General features: G+C 44.2%; 1 long non-coding RNA gene across 2 annotated transcripts; it reads right to left on the minus strand.

Annotated features, from left to right (window-relative positions):
• Nucleotides 1–5577: 5577 nt before the first annotated feature.
• LOC134204665 (uncharacterized) lies at nucleotides 5578–6900 on the minus strand. 2 transcript variants are annotated; one of them, XR_009977928.1, is made up of 4 exons: nucleotides 6773–6900; nucleotides 6525–6615; nucleotides 6310–6448; nucleotides 5578–6025 (listed from the first exon to the last, which is right to left on the minus strand). It is a non-coding gene; the product is annotated as an uncharacterized LOC134204665 (long non-coding RNA). The 2 variants fall into 2 exon arrangements; XR_009977929.1 differs by having other exon boundaries at nucleotides 6310–6457.
• Nucleotides 6901–12109: the final 5209 nt, after the last annotated feature.

Genomic DNA, 12109 nt, shown 5'->3' on the forward strand with positions numbered 1-12109 from the left:
TAGTTTGTGCCCCTATTAACGTCAAATGTGAATTCTTCAATTGAAATTGGTTTCTAACGATTTTTCAGCCTTTCGGTTTTTCAACTTTATGTGATTCAGCCTTATGTGGAAATCCCGCGTGCTTGGGTTCGTCTAGAGGCGATCCAGTGTTGCGAGAATCAGTCTAATAAGTGTCGCGAATACGAATCGAAGAAACGCAACCGTTCGATCTCAACATCGTCAATAGACAATAGATCGGCCATGCACATTTTCGCTTTCTCAAGCTTCTGTACTACGTCCGTCTAAGGTCGTCACATTCATACATTTGGGAAGCAGGGATTATGTCCAAGGGCTTGACGAACCCTCCCCAGGCCATTTGCGAGTTGTGGGGCTTGCCTAGGATGTGGTGGGGTTTAACAGTGGGCCCTGTTAAATTCCTATAAAAAGCTGCATGTATCCGCAAGTAGGCCCCATCAAAGCGACCGTGTGCCGCTCAAAGCGGTGGGATGTTAAACAGCCCTGACAGCCCCGGTGGGATGCTAAACAGCCCTGACACGACGGCCCTCAGACGAGACAGGAGGTTTGCGCAGGCCCAATAAGCCGCCTGGAAAACCAATAATTATGAACAATATAAGAGATAATGCGATTCGATATAATCAGCAAAGACCTAGGCGACGAATAAAGGATCACGATTGGAAGCTTGGAACATGGAACTGCAAGTCGCTAGGTTTCGCAGGTTGCGACAGGATGATCTACGATGAATTACATCCCCGCAACTTCGACGTCGTGGCGTTGCAGGAGATTTGCTGGACAGGACAGAAAGTGTGGAAAAGCGGGCATCGAGCGGCTACCTTCTACTAAAGATGTGGTACCACCAACGACCTGGGAACCGGCTTCATAGTGCTGGGTAAGATGCGCCATCGTGTGATTGGGTGGCAGTCAATCAACGAAAGGTTGTGCAAGCTGAGGATCAAAGGCCGTTTCTTCAACTATAGCATCATCAACGTGCACTGCCCACACGACGGGAGACCCGACGACGAGAAAGAAGCGTTCTACGCACAGCTGGAGCAGACATACGATAGATGCCCACTGCGGGACGTCAAAATCGTCATCGGTGTCATGAACGCTACAATAGGAAGGGAGGAAATGTATAGACCGGTCATCGGACCGGATGGTTTGCACACCGTATCGAATGATAACGGCCAACGATGCATAAACTTCGCAGCTTCCCGCGGAATGGTTGTCCGAAGCCCCTTCTTTCCCCGCAAAAATATCCACAAGGCCACATGGAGATCACCTAACCAAGAAACGGAAAACCAAAGACCACGTTCTAATCGACGGTAAATTCTTCTCCGACATCACGAACGTCCGCACTTACCGCAGTGCGAATATTGAATCCGATCACTACCTCGTTGCAGTACGCCTGCGCTCAAAACTCTCGACGGTGTACAACACGCGTCGAAGTCGGACGCCGCGGCTTTACATTGGGCGGCTACAAGATGTTAGACTAGCCCAAGAAAACGCGCAGCAGCTGGAAGTGGCACTCCCAACGGAAGAGCAGCTAGGCGCAGCGTCTCTTGAAGATAGCTGGAGAGATATTCGATCCGCTATTGGTAGCACCGCAACCGCTGCACTTGGCACGGTGCCCCCGGATCAGAGAAACGACTGGTATGACGGCTAATGTGAGCAGTTGGTAGAAGAGAAGAATGCAGCATGGGCGAGAATGCTGCAACACCGCACGAGGGCGAACGAGGCACGATATAAACAGGCGCGGAACAGACAAAACTCGATTTTCCGGAGGAAAAAGCGCCAGCAGGAAGATCGAGAGCGTGAAGAGACGGAGCAACTGTACCGCGCTAATAACACACGAAAGTTCTATGAGAAATTAAACCATTCACGTAAGGGCCACGTGCCACAGCCTGATATGTGTAACGACATAAACGGGAACCTTCCCGAGTAGCACACTTGTCACATATTAGTCACTGTGACTCATATGCGACCAAATCAAGTCACATTGGAGTTGCTGCAACCAAATCGTACTGAAGTGTGCTACTAGGGTTCTTACGAACGAGCGTGAGATGATCCAAAGGTGGCGGCAGCACTACGAAGAACACCTGAATGGCGATGTGGCAGACGAAGATGGCGGTATGATGATTGACCTGGGAGAACGCGCGCAGGGCATAATTTTACCGGCTCCGGATCTCCAGGAAATCCAGGAGGAGATTGGCCGGCTGAAGAACAACAAAGCCCCTGGGGTTGACCAACTATCAGGAGAGCTATTAAAACACGGTAGTAGTTCGAGGTTCAGGGACATTCTCAGGGGCATGGTCTTTCGTGTTTGCTATTCGACATTCGACATTCGACATGGAAGGGGTAATACGAAGAGCAGGGATTAACACGAGTGATACAATTTTCAATAAGTCCGTCCAGCTATTTGGCTTCGCCGACGACATAGATATTACGGCACGTAACTTGGCACGAAGATGGAGGAAGCCTGCATCAGACTGAAGAGGGAAGCCAAGCGGATCGGACTAGTCATCAGCACGTTGAAGACAAAGTACATGATAGGAAGAGGCTCAAGAGAAGACAATGTTAGCCACCCACCGCGAGTGGTAATCGGTGGTGACGAAATCGAGGTGGTAGAAGAATTTGTGTACTTGGGCTCACTGGTGACTGCCGAAAATGATACCAGCAGAGAAATTCGGAGACGCATAGTGGCTGGAAATCGTACTTACTTTGGACTCCGCAAGACGCTCCGATCGAATAGAGTTCGCCGCCGTACCAAACTGACAATCTACAAAACGCTCATTAGACCGGTAGTCCTCTACGGACACGAGACCTGGACGATGCTCGTGGAGGACCAACGCGCACTGGGAGTTTTTGAAAGGAAAATGCAGCGTACCATCTATGGTGGGGTGCAGATGGCGGACGGTACGTGGAGGAGGCGAATGAACCACGAGTTGCATCAGCTGCTAGGAGTACCATCCATCGTTCACACCGCGAAAATCGGACGACTGCGGTGGGCCGGGCACGTAGCCAGAATGTCGGACAACAATCCGGTGAAACGACAACGATCCGACGGGCATAAGAAGGACAGGTGCGCAGCGGGCAAGGTGGATCGATCAGGTGGAAGATGACTTACGTCGCAATATTAAATCTGTTCATCAATGTACATATGTGCTTCCATTCTTAACTTTTCAAAATTGAATGCTCTCAAGCAGTGGACTTTGTAGAGCTGTGTTATGCGTTGTGGATATTCTTGCACTCAGAGCAATAGGTATACAAGCATGTTTCAAATAAACGGATGGTCGATCGTAATAACTACAATAAGCTTTGCCGGAAAGCCATGTTCCATGTTTTATATACACAGTTTGGTTCTTATCACTGAATCGTCCGCTGCCTTGAAATCTACAAACAGATGATGAGTCCCGGAATTTATCAAGGATTTGTCGTAGAGTAAAGTTCTTGTCCGTTGTTGACAGTCCTTCTTGAAAACCGCTTTGATATTCGCCGAAGAAGTTCTCAGCAAACGGACGCAGTCTGCCAAACATAATTCTATACCAACATTTGAAAAGGGCGTAACAGCCAAAATTTATTCCTTCTAGTTCTTCGTCTACGTATATAGCTGTATATGTAGACGAAGAACCAGAAGGAATAAATTTTGACTGTTACGCCCGTTTCAAATGTTGGTCTAGAATTCGAGAGATTACCTTGTAGGCGGTATTGGAGAGTGTTATACCTTGACCATTAGCACAATTGAGTCTGTGCCCTAAGCAAAACACCTACATGACACAAAACCACACAATACCAGTTGAAAACGTTAAATTTATTCCTCAAAGTATAATTATGTTTCTATCCAATTTGTCCTAAAAATAAATTTAACCATTGAAGAAAAAATTGTTACAATAGACGGAGAACAGACGAAAGAAATTGAAATTGTAAGCTAACCTTTACATTAATTGTAAATAACAAATCAAAACCAAATTTTCAAAACGACTTATCTGCTTTTGTAAACAAAGATTCAATGGTTAAAAGACTATTATTCTTCCATTTACTTCCACTATTAACTTTTTTATGTATCAACAAGCAGATACGCATTTCGTTTCCTACTTGGAAACTTCTTCAGTGTTTGTTATCGACTGAAGAAGTTTCCAAGTAGGAAACGAAATGCGTATCTGCTTGTTGATACATAAAAAAGTTAATAGTGGAAGTAAATGGAAGAATAATAGTCTTTTAACCTTGTAGCATTTCCCCTAAGACGCTCTAAAATAATTAATCAAAGATTCAATCTGAACGAATCTGCTAGCACTCCCACGCAAACCAACCCTATCAATACGTAGGTGAAGGCTTCAGCTATCTGTTAGCTTCGTCAAATCGACGTTTGAATCTTTGTTTACAATATATTTGTAGCAAAGACAAACAGACGTAACCAATAGAGAAAAAAAGTGCTGAAAAATCCATGGCCAGTTTCCAAGTAGCACACGCAACATCTTCCTAAAAGCACCTTGTTTCTATTCAGTTGCATTAAAGGCATTGGAAAAACATCAAAGCACGAAAAAGTTGCATCAAGATGTCAAAAACGTTCGAATTGTGATCAATGTTTCATTGACATTGCAATACAGTATGCGTTTGACATTTGAAAACAAACAAACAAAGAATACTGCACTTCATGTTGCAAACACGAAACAAAATCATAAGGTTGCATATTTTTTATCATGTAACTTCAATGCGTCTTTCAAAATTTAATTGTTTGTTTAAATTAAGTTGCAGATAAGTTGAATGTGTCTTCATGTTTAATTTAGCATCGTTTAACGTTTTGACAACTTACTATTTTTTCCTGTGATGGTGCAATCAAGTAACAGAAAACCCGAGTACAAAACTTCATAATCGTATGGTTTTTATGGTGAGTCAACATGCAGTCCTTTCGAAGTGTTGAATGGTGCTGTGGCAGAGTGAAGGACTATCAATCACAAGATCCATAAATCGAATCCAGTTTTATATTTTTATGTTTTTTCCGCTGTAGTATTTTGCAACATTATTGCACTTCTACTGCAATCGAAGGATGTTTCCGTAGGCTTCACCTCTTGCGCTTTTTAGATTGCAAGAGAGTTATATTTGATGGCACATACGTAAAGATTGTTTCTTTCCGAATAGTGGCAACACAGTGAAATGTTCAGTAGTGTAACAATTTGTGCTGCTTGGGTTACTTTATCAAATAGAGGTAATAAACTATAGAGGACGATTGTCGCTGCGGTTCCCTTTGTTATCGTTCCCAAACATGTTAGGTACCCGGATAAAAATTACCATTGAAGAACTATAAATTTTACTGGTACAGCACCATTTATTACATAATAATTACCACTGAATGTATAGGATATGTTACAATAAAATTACATTAGAACGTATGGTTTTGCACGATAAAACGAATTGTAAATTGGACTTTTACAATAAAAAATAGGGGTTGTTATGTATCTTTACAATAAAAAAATCGAAAATTTTCCATACAAAATTCAGAGCAAAACAATTGAATTTACGGTTCTTCTATGGAATGATTTCTATGGATGAAACAATAGAAAACAATGTGTTGTAAATGTTTTCATTTCCTTTTTTATTGTTTTACCATGGAAGTACAATAGGATTTAGAATAAAAATCTCTGCAATATTACAATAGAAATACAATATAATTATTTTTTTTACTATTTATTTTATTATTATTTTAAAATTTCTTATGGCGGGTTTGGTTATGGATAATCCCAGTCGGAACAATAAAATGGTTATTTCTTATTTTCTGCTTGTATGTTGAATCCTGATCGGAATATCACGGACCTCTTGAGACAATGTCGGCGGTTCACTCCTCATATCTACTATATAAAATCTTCAAGCGCTAACGTCGAAATGATTTCACTATTATGCGCTATTATACTGTAATCTTTGGCGCAGATATCAAACATCGGGAATGCGTTGCGGTTGGCATGCTGTCGTATATTTCCACTTGCTCTTTCCTATTTTCTGCGTGGTAAAAAGTTTCATAGGTTAACACCTGGTTCTGTTAAAGAAAAAGAAAATATTTGTTACTATTGAAGTAGAGATATTGATTGTATGTACACTCAATTCAACGGTAATCCTGAATCCTCGACTACCGAAGTTATTTTTTCTCACAATTCGTACGATAAATTGAACGTCCTGCGGTACACTGCATAGCGCTCAACGAAAAAAAGACTAACCACACTATTCCTAAAGTAATTCGTACGAATTGCGTGTGAAAACCGTGAAAACCAACTTCCGTAGTCGGTTTTTGACTGGATTTAGAATAATAAAATCTTTTCTTACTATGACTATGAATATCGGTTGTTTTTCCATTAGCTTTCTGTTGTCCCGGAAGCCCGACTCGATAACTGGCAAGGGGATGCAGGATGAGCTGCTAAAATTCGGTCAATTCCAATGAAGATGTTCTGCTTCTGCTGAGTGCCTGTGAAGACTGAGATAAGTTCCATTCTCCATAAAAGGGTAGAATAATAAATGATAGGACTCAAAACATTACTTACCATTATGGACGAATTCTGGAACCTGCTGTTTATAACCATATATCAATGAGATGCATACTAAGGCAGGCTGCAGTTTTCAGTAAGCTTAAATCTGAAATGAAACAAAACAAAAAGTTAACTAAAACGGACCCAGTTGCTTCAGTGGAAAAAAATCAAGTAGCCCCCGGAAGGTCCATGAAAGATTTTTCCCTAAAGAGGAATGATTCGATATCTTCCGGTGCTATATGACAACATTACAAAATACTTACCTTCAATACACGGAAAAGCGGTCATTGATCGATCCTAAATCCAATAAATCCCCTAGCAGAATCCTCCAACGGAACGGAAAGCAGCAAAAAGGAAGCGTCCTGCATGTTTGTTTTCTTTCGATTTTTCACCAACTGAAAAACAAAGCATTACACACTAGTTTCCTTCGAGTAAAAATTTTAATTGAAATTTTGGATTTTTTTATTTCCATTGTTATAATAATACAAACATTTTATGATCTGTGATATTAAATATTACATGAAAAATTTAAATTAATAACTTTCTACTAAACAATGAAAGTTATTGTTATTTTATGGTTTTCAATTGTTGCTTCAATATAATGAATATTTCAAAATCATATTACTATTAACTTCAAAGATGATTTTCTAATCAAAGAAATAGAATAATTTTGAAAATTGATCAGTTTTTTGTTAATTCTTGCGAACAATAAAAATAATAAAGAATGTACGGCAAATGCTGGGTAAAGCGTACCATTGGTACTTCGCGTACCTGAAGGAATAAAATAGACCCCATCTCGCGGTCCTTAGCCTCTTACCCAGCAACTCCTATCCCTACCTCCCCGCGGTGCTGGCCGGGATACGAGCAACCTTAGGGAAGATCGGGTAACCAACCCCGGTGGGAACTATGGTCGTATGCTGACAGGGAAGGGGGGGTTTGCTCCTCTCCGGAGGTACAAATCTTATTGAGCGTCTGTTCTCCATGTCAGGATCGGCTCACAACAGCGTCTGTTCTCCATGTTAGGGGCGGCTGATCATCGTCCGAGTGCCAGCGAGGGACTCTAAGTCAAACTGTGCACCATGGTCCACCGGAAATAAGGAGGAATGGTCCTCCGGAAATTTAGGGGGTTTGGTGTCAGGCCCTGCAAGCCAGCCTTTAAAAATCATAAGCAACGAACAATCAACAAGAGAGTACGGACCGGAACCATCGGCGAAGACCACTGCGACGAAAAGGGACTAGCGATTGGAAACTCGGTTCATGGAACTGCAAATCTCTCAACTTCATCGGGAGCACACGCATACTCGCCGATGAAGCGAAGCCGCGTCCTCTCTGGAGTGGCCTCAGCCATCTCCAGCTCCTAGGGAATGTGATATTGTCGGTGGAGAGAAGAACAAGCTCTACCTTAACTCTAATTTTATTATCTACTTACATACTATATATATACATGATCAGGTAACTATCGAGAGGTAAATATTCATAATTATTTACCTATCGATGAGCTGCCTGGTTTTCATTGTCCTGATCTACCTTGACGGGTAGATGCTTTGAGACAATGTAGTGGTAGATCACCACACCGATGTGCTCAAGGACCGTGGATTCGGCATCGTAGCGCTGCAGGAGGTTTGTTGGAAGGGATCAATGGTGCGAACGTTTAGAGGTAATCATACCATCTACCAGAGCTGCGGCAACACACACGAGCTGGGAACAGCTTTCATAGTGATGGGCGATATGCAAAGGCGCGTGATCGGGTGGTGGCCGATCAATGAAAGAATGTGCAGGTTGAGGATCAAAGGCCGGTTCTTCAACTTCAGCATTATCAACGTCCATAGCCCACACTCCGGAAGCACTGATGATGATAAGGACGCATTCTACGCGCAGCTGGAACGTGAGTACGACAGCTGCCCAAGCCACGACGTCAAAATCATCATAGGAGATTTGAACGCTCAGGTTGGCCAAGAGGAGGAGTTTAGACCGACTATTGGGAAGTTCAGCGCTCACCGGCTGACGAACGAAAACGGCCTACGACTAATTGATTTCGCCGCCTCCAAGAATATGGCCATTCGCAGCACCTACTTCCAACACAGCCTCCCGTATCGGTACACCTGGAGATCACCACTGCAGACAGAATCACAAATCGACCACGTTCTGATTGATGGACGGCACTTCTCCGACATTATCGACGTCAGGACATATCGTGGCGCTAACATCGACTCTGACCACTATCTGGTGATGGTTAAACTGCGCCCAAAACTATCCGTCATCAACAATGTTCGGTACCGACGACCGCCGCGGTACGACCTAGAGCGACTGAAGCAACCTGATGTCGCCACTGCATACGCGCAGCATCTCGAGGCAGCGTTGCCGGAAGAGGGTGAGCTCGATGAGGCCCCTCTTGAGGACTGCTGGAATACAGTCAAAGCAGCCGTTAACGACGCAGCGGAGAACAACGTCGGGTATGTGGGACGAAGTCGACGGAAGGATTGGTTCGACGAAGAGTGCAGACAGATTCTGGAGGAGAAAGACGCAGCGCGGGGGGTCGCGCTGCAGCAGGTACCCGGCAGAACTTGGAACATTATAGACGGGAGAGGGGACAGCAGACCCGCCTTTTGCAGGAGAAAAAACGTTCCCTGGAAGAAGCGGAGTGTGAGGAGATGGACCAGCTGTGCTGTTCTCAAGAAATACGCAAGTTCTATCAGAAGCTCGACGCATCCAGCAAAGGCTTCGTGCCGCGAGCCGAAATGTGCCGGGATAAGGATGGGAGCATATTGACGGACGAACGTGTGGTGATCGACAGGTGGAAAATGCTGCGAGGAACCTTCAAATGGCGCTGAGAGTACAGGCAGTGAAAGTCAAGGCAGCGGAGGAGATGACTACGTCAGTTCAGCGGACGATGGAAGCCAACCAGCCCCCACCTTGAGAGAAGTTAAGGATGCCACTCAACAGCTAAAGACCAACAAAGCCGCTGGTAAGGATGGTATCGGAGCTGAGCTCATCAAGATGGGCCCGGAAAAGCTGGCCACTTGCCTGCACAAACTGATAGTCAGAATCTGGGAAACCGAACAGCTACCGGAGGAGTGGAAGGAAGGGGTTATATGCCCCATCTACAAGAAAGGCGACAAACTGGAGTGTGAGAACTTTCGAGCGATCACCATCCTTAATGCCGCCTACAAAGTGATATCGCAGATCATCTTCCGTCGTCTGTCACCATTAGTGAACGAGTTCGTGGGAAGTTATCAAGCCGGCTTCGTTGACGGCCGCTCGACAACGGACCAGATCTTTACTGTACGGCAAATCCTTCAAAAATGCCGTGAATACCAGGTCCCAACGCACCATCTGTTCGTTGATTTCAAGGCGGCATACGACAGTATAGACCGCGTAGAGCTATGGAAAATTATGGACGAAAACAGCTTCCCTGGGAAGCTTACCAGACTGATCAAAGCAACGGTAGATGGTGTGCAAAACTGTGTGAAGATTTCGGGCGAACACTCCAGTTCGTTCGAATCGCGCCGGGGACTAAGACAAGGTGATGGACTTTCGTGCCTGTTGTTCAACATTGCGCTAGAAGGTGTTATGCGGAGAGCCGGGTGTAATAGCCGGGGTACGATTTTCAACAGATCCAGTCAATTTATTTGCTTCGCGGATGACATGGACATTGTCGGCCGAACATTTGCAAAGGTGGCAGAACTGTACACCCGCCTGAAACGTGAAGCAACAAAAGTTGGACTGGTGGTGAATGCGTCAAAGACAAAGTACATGCTTGTGGGTGGAACCGAGCGCGACAGGGCCCGCCTGGGAAGCAGTGTTACGATAGACGGGGATACCTTCGAGGTGGTCGAGGAATTCGTCTACCTCGGATCCTTGCTAACGGCTGACAACAACGTTAGTCGTGAAATACGAAGGCGCATCATCTGTGGAAGTCGGGCCTACTACGGGCTCCAGAAGAAACTGCGGTCGAAAAGATTCGCCACCGCACCAAATGTGTCATGTACAAGACGTTAATAAGACCGGTTGTCCTCTACGGACATGAAACATGGACAATGCTCGAGGAGGACTTGCAAGCACTCGGAGTATTCGAGAGACGGGTGCTTAGGACCATCTTTGGCGGTGTGCAAGAAGACGGTGTGTGGCGGCGAAGAATGAACCATGAGCTCGCCCAACTCTACGGCGAACCCAGTATCCAGAAGGTAGCTAAAGCCGGAAGGGTACGATGGGCAGGACATGTTGCAAGAATGCCGGACAGCAACCCTGCAAAGATGGTGTTCGCTTCCGATCCGGCAGGTACGAGACGGCGTGGAGCGCAGCGAGCGAGATGGGCAGACCAGGTGCAGAACGACTTGGCGAGCGTGGGGCGTATCCGAGGATGGAGAGATGCGGCCTCGAACCGTGCATTGTGGCGTCAAATTGTTGATTCAGTGTTATCTGTTTAGATGTTAACTAAATAAATGAATGTATTTGTGACATTAGGTTTTAATGTAGTTTTAATGTGAGTACAATATATGTGTTTTTCAACCGTGAACAATTTACAATAAGTGTACAGAAGATTGTATTGTTTGCCATACAATCTATAGTATTCTAATGGCTTAAAACATACAAGGTACTGTAAATTTTTATCCGGGAACCTATCTGTCAATACGAGCTGATTTCTCCTTCATTGACATTTAGTGCCCTATCTTCGCCAGCAAAAGATGTTTCGCCAGTGACGACAGCGACAATCTTCCTCTATTACCTTTATTCTTTATCACCACCTCTCTACGTGCATGTTGCTCGAAATGTTGTTTAGTACGACAATGTCAACAGAAGGCGCTAGTGTAAGATGTCAAATCTAGAGGTAAACGATGCGCACGCCTCTAGGTGTGAAACGAGTAATCAGTTTAATTTAAAACTGCCGTTTAGAGCATGGACGATGGGAATTGCATCTGTATTACGTCTGATTGTCTGTGTTTGTAGCTTGAAGCTAACTCCACCAAAAACGAGCTTGTCTTCAGAGGAGTTTATTTCTGTCGAGAACCGAGAAGTTTATTCAACAACCTCTTCAGCAAAGGCGACTTAAACGCTGCGGAGGCGGTATTATGTGTACTATCGTTACAAATACTATGAAAAAAAAAAATGATTTCAAAACCTCGCAAATAGGGGAGAACAGTGCCCAATGCACCCCTGGCAAAATGGCTTCACTCATAAAATCATATTCCCTCAAATTTAACGATTTGCGATTTTTCCTACACACCCGTATGATTGTAGTTCAATCCATTAAGAAAAAAACAAACAACCATGCGTTCGCCATTATTTTACAAGAAATTGAGTAATTTTACACCACTGCGTTTTGCCCCAGGCCTATTTTTAAAACATTTTTTAAATGCGTTAGAAAGTCATGAAAACCTTATTGTTTTGAATAGGAGGTCGTTGAGAAATGTAGCTGGTTTTGTAAATTTTGCATCTTAACGTAGAAATGGTTCGGTATTCGGTATTATGTTTATATTGGTGAAAACATCGGAGAGCTTAAAGGGTGCATTTTGGATCGTTCTCCCCTACTGTGCGAAGCCCCAACGAGCACAAAACTAGGTCTCAACAGTGAATATGAAGCCTACATCAAATACTGGATA

The sequence above is a fragment of the Armigeres subalbatus genome, unplaced genomic scaffold (assembly GCF_024139115.2).
Source record: "Armigeres subalbatus isolate Guangzhou_Male unplaced genomic scaffold, GZ_Asu_2 Contig813, whole genome shotgun sequence".
NCBI classification, from domain to species: domain Eukaryota; kingdom Metazoa; phylum Arthropoda; class Insecta; order Diptera; family Culicidae; genus Armigeres; species Armigeres subalbatus.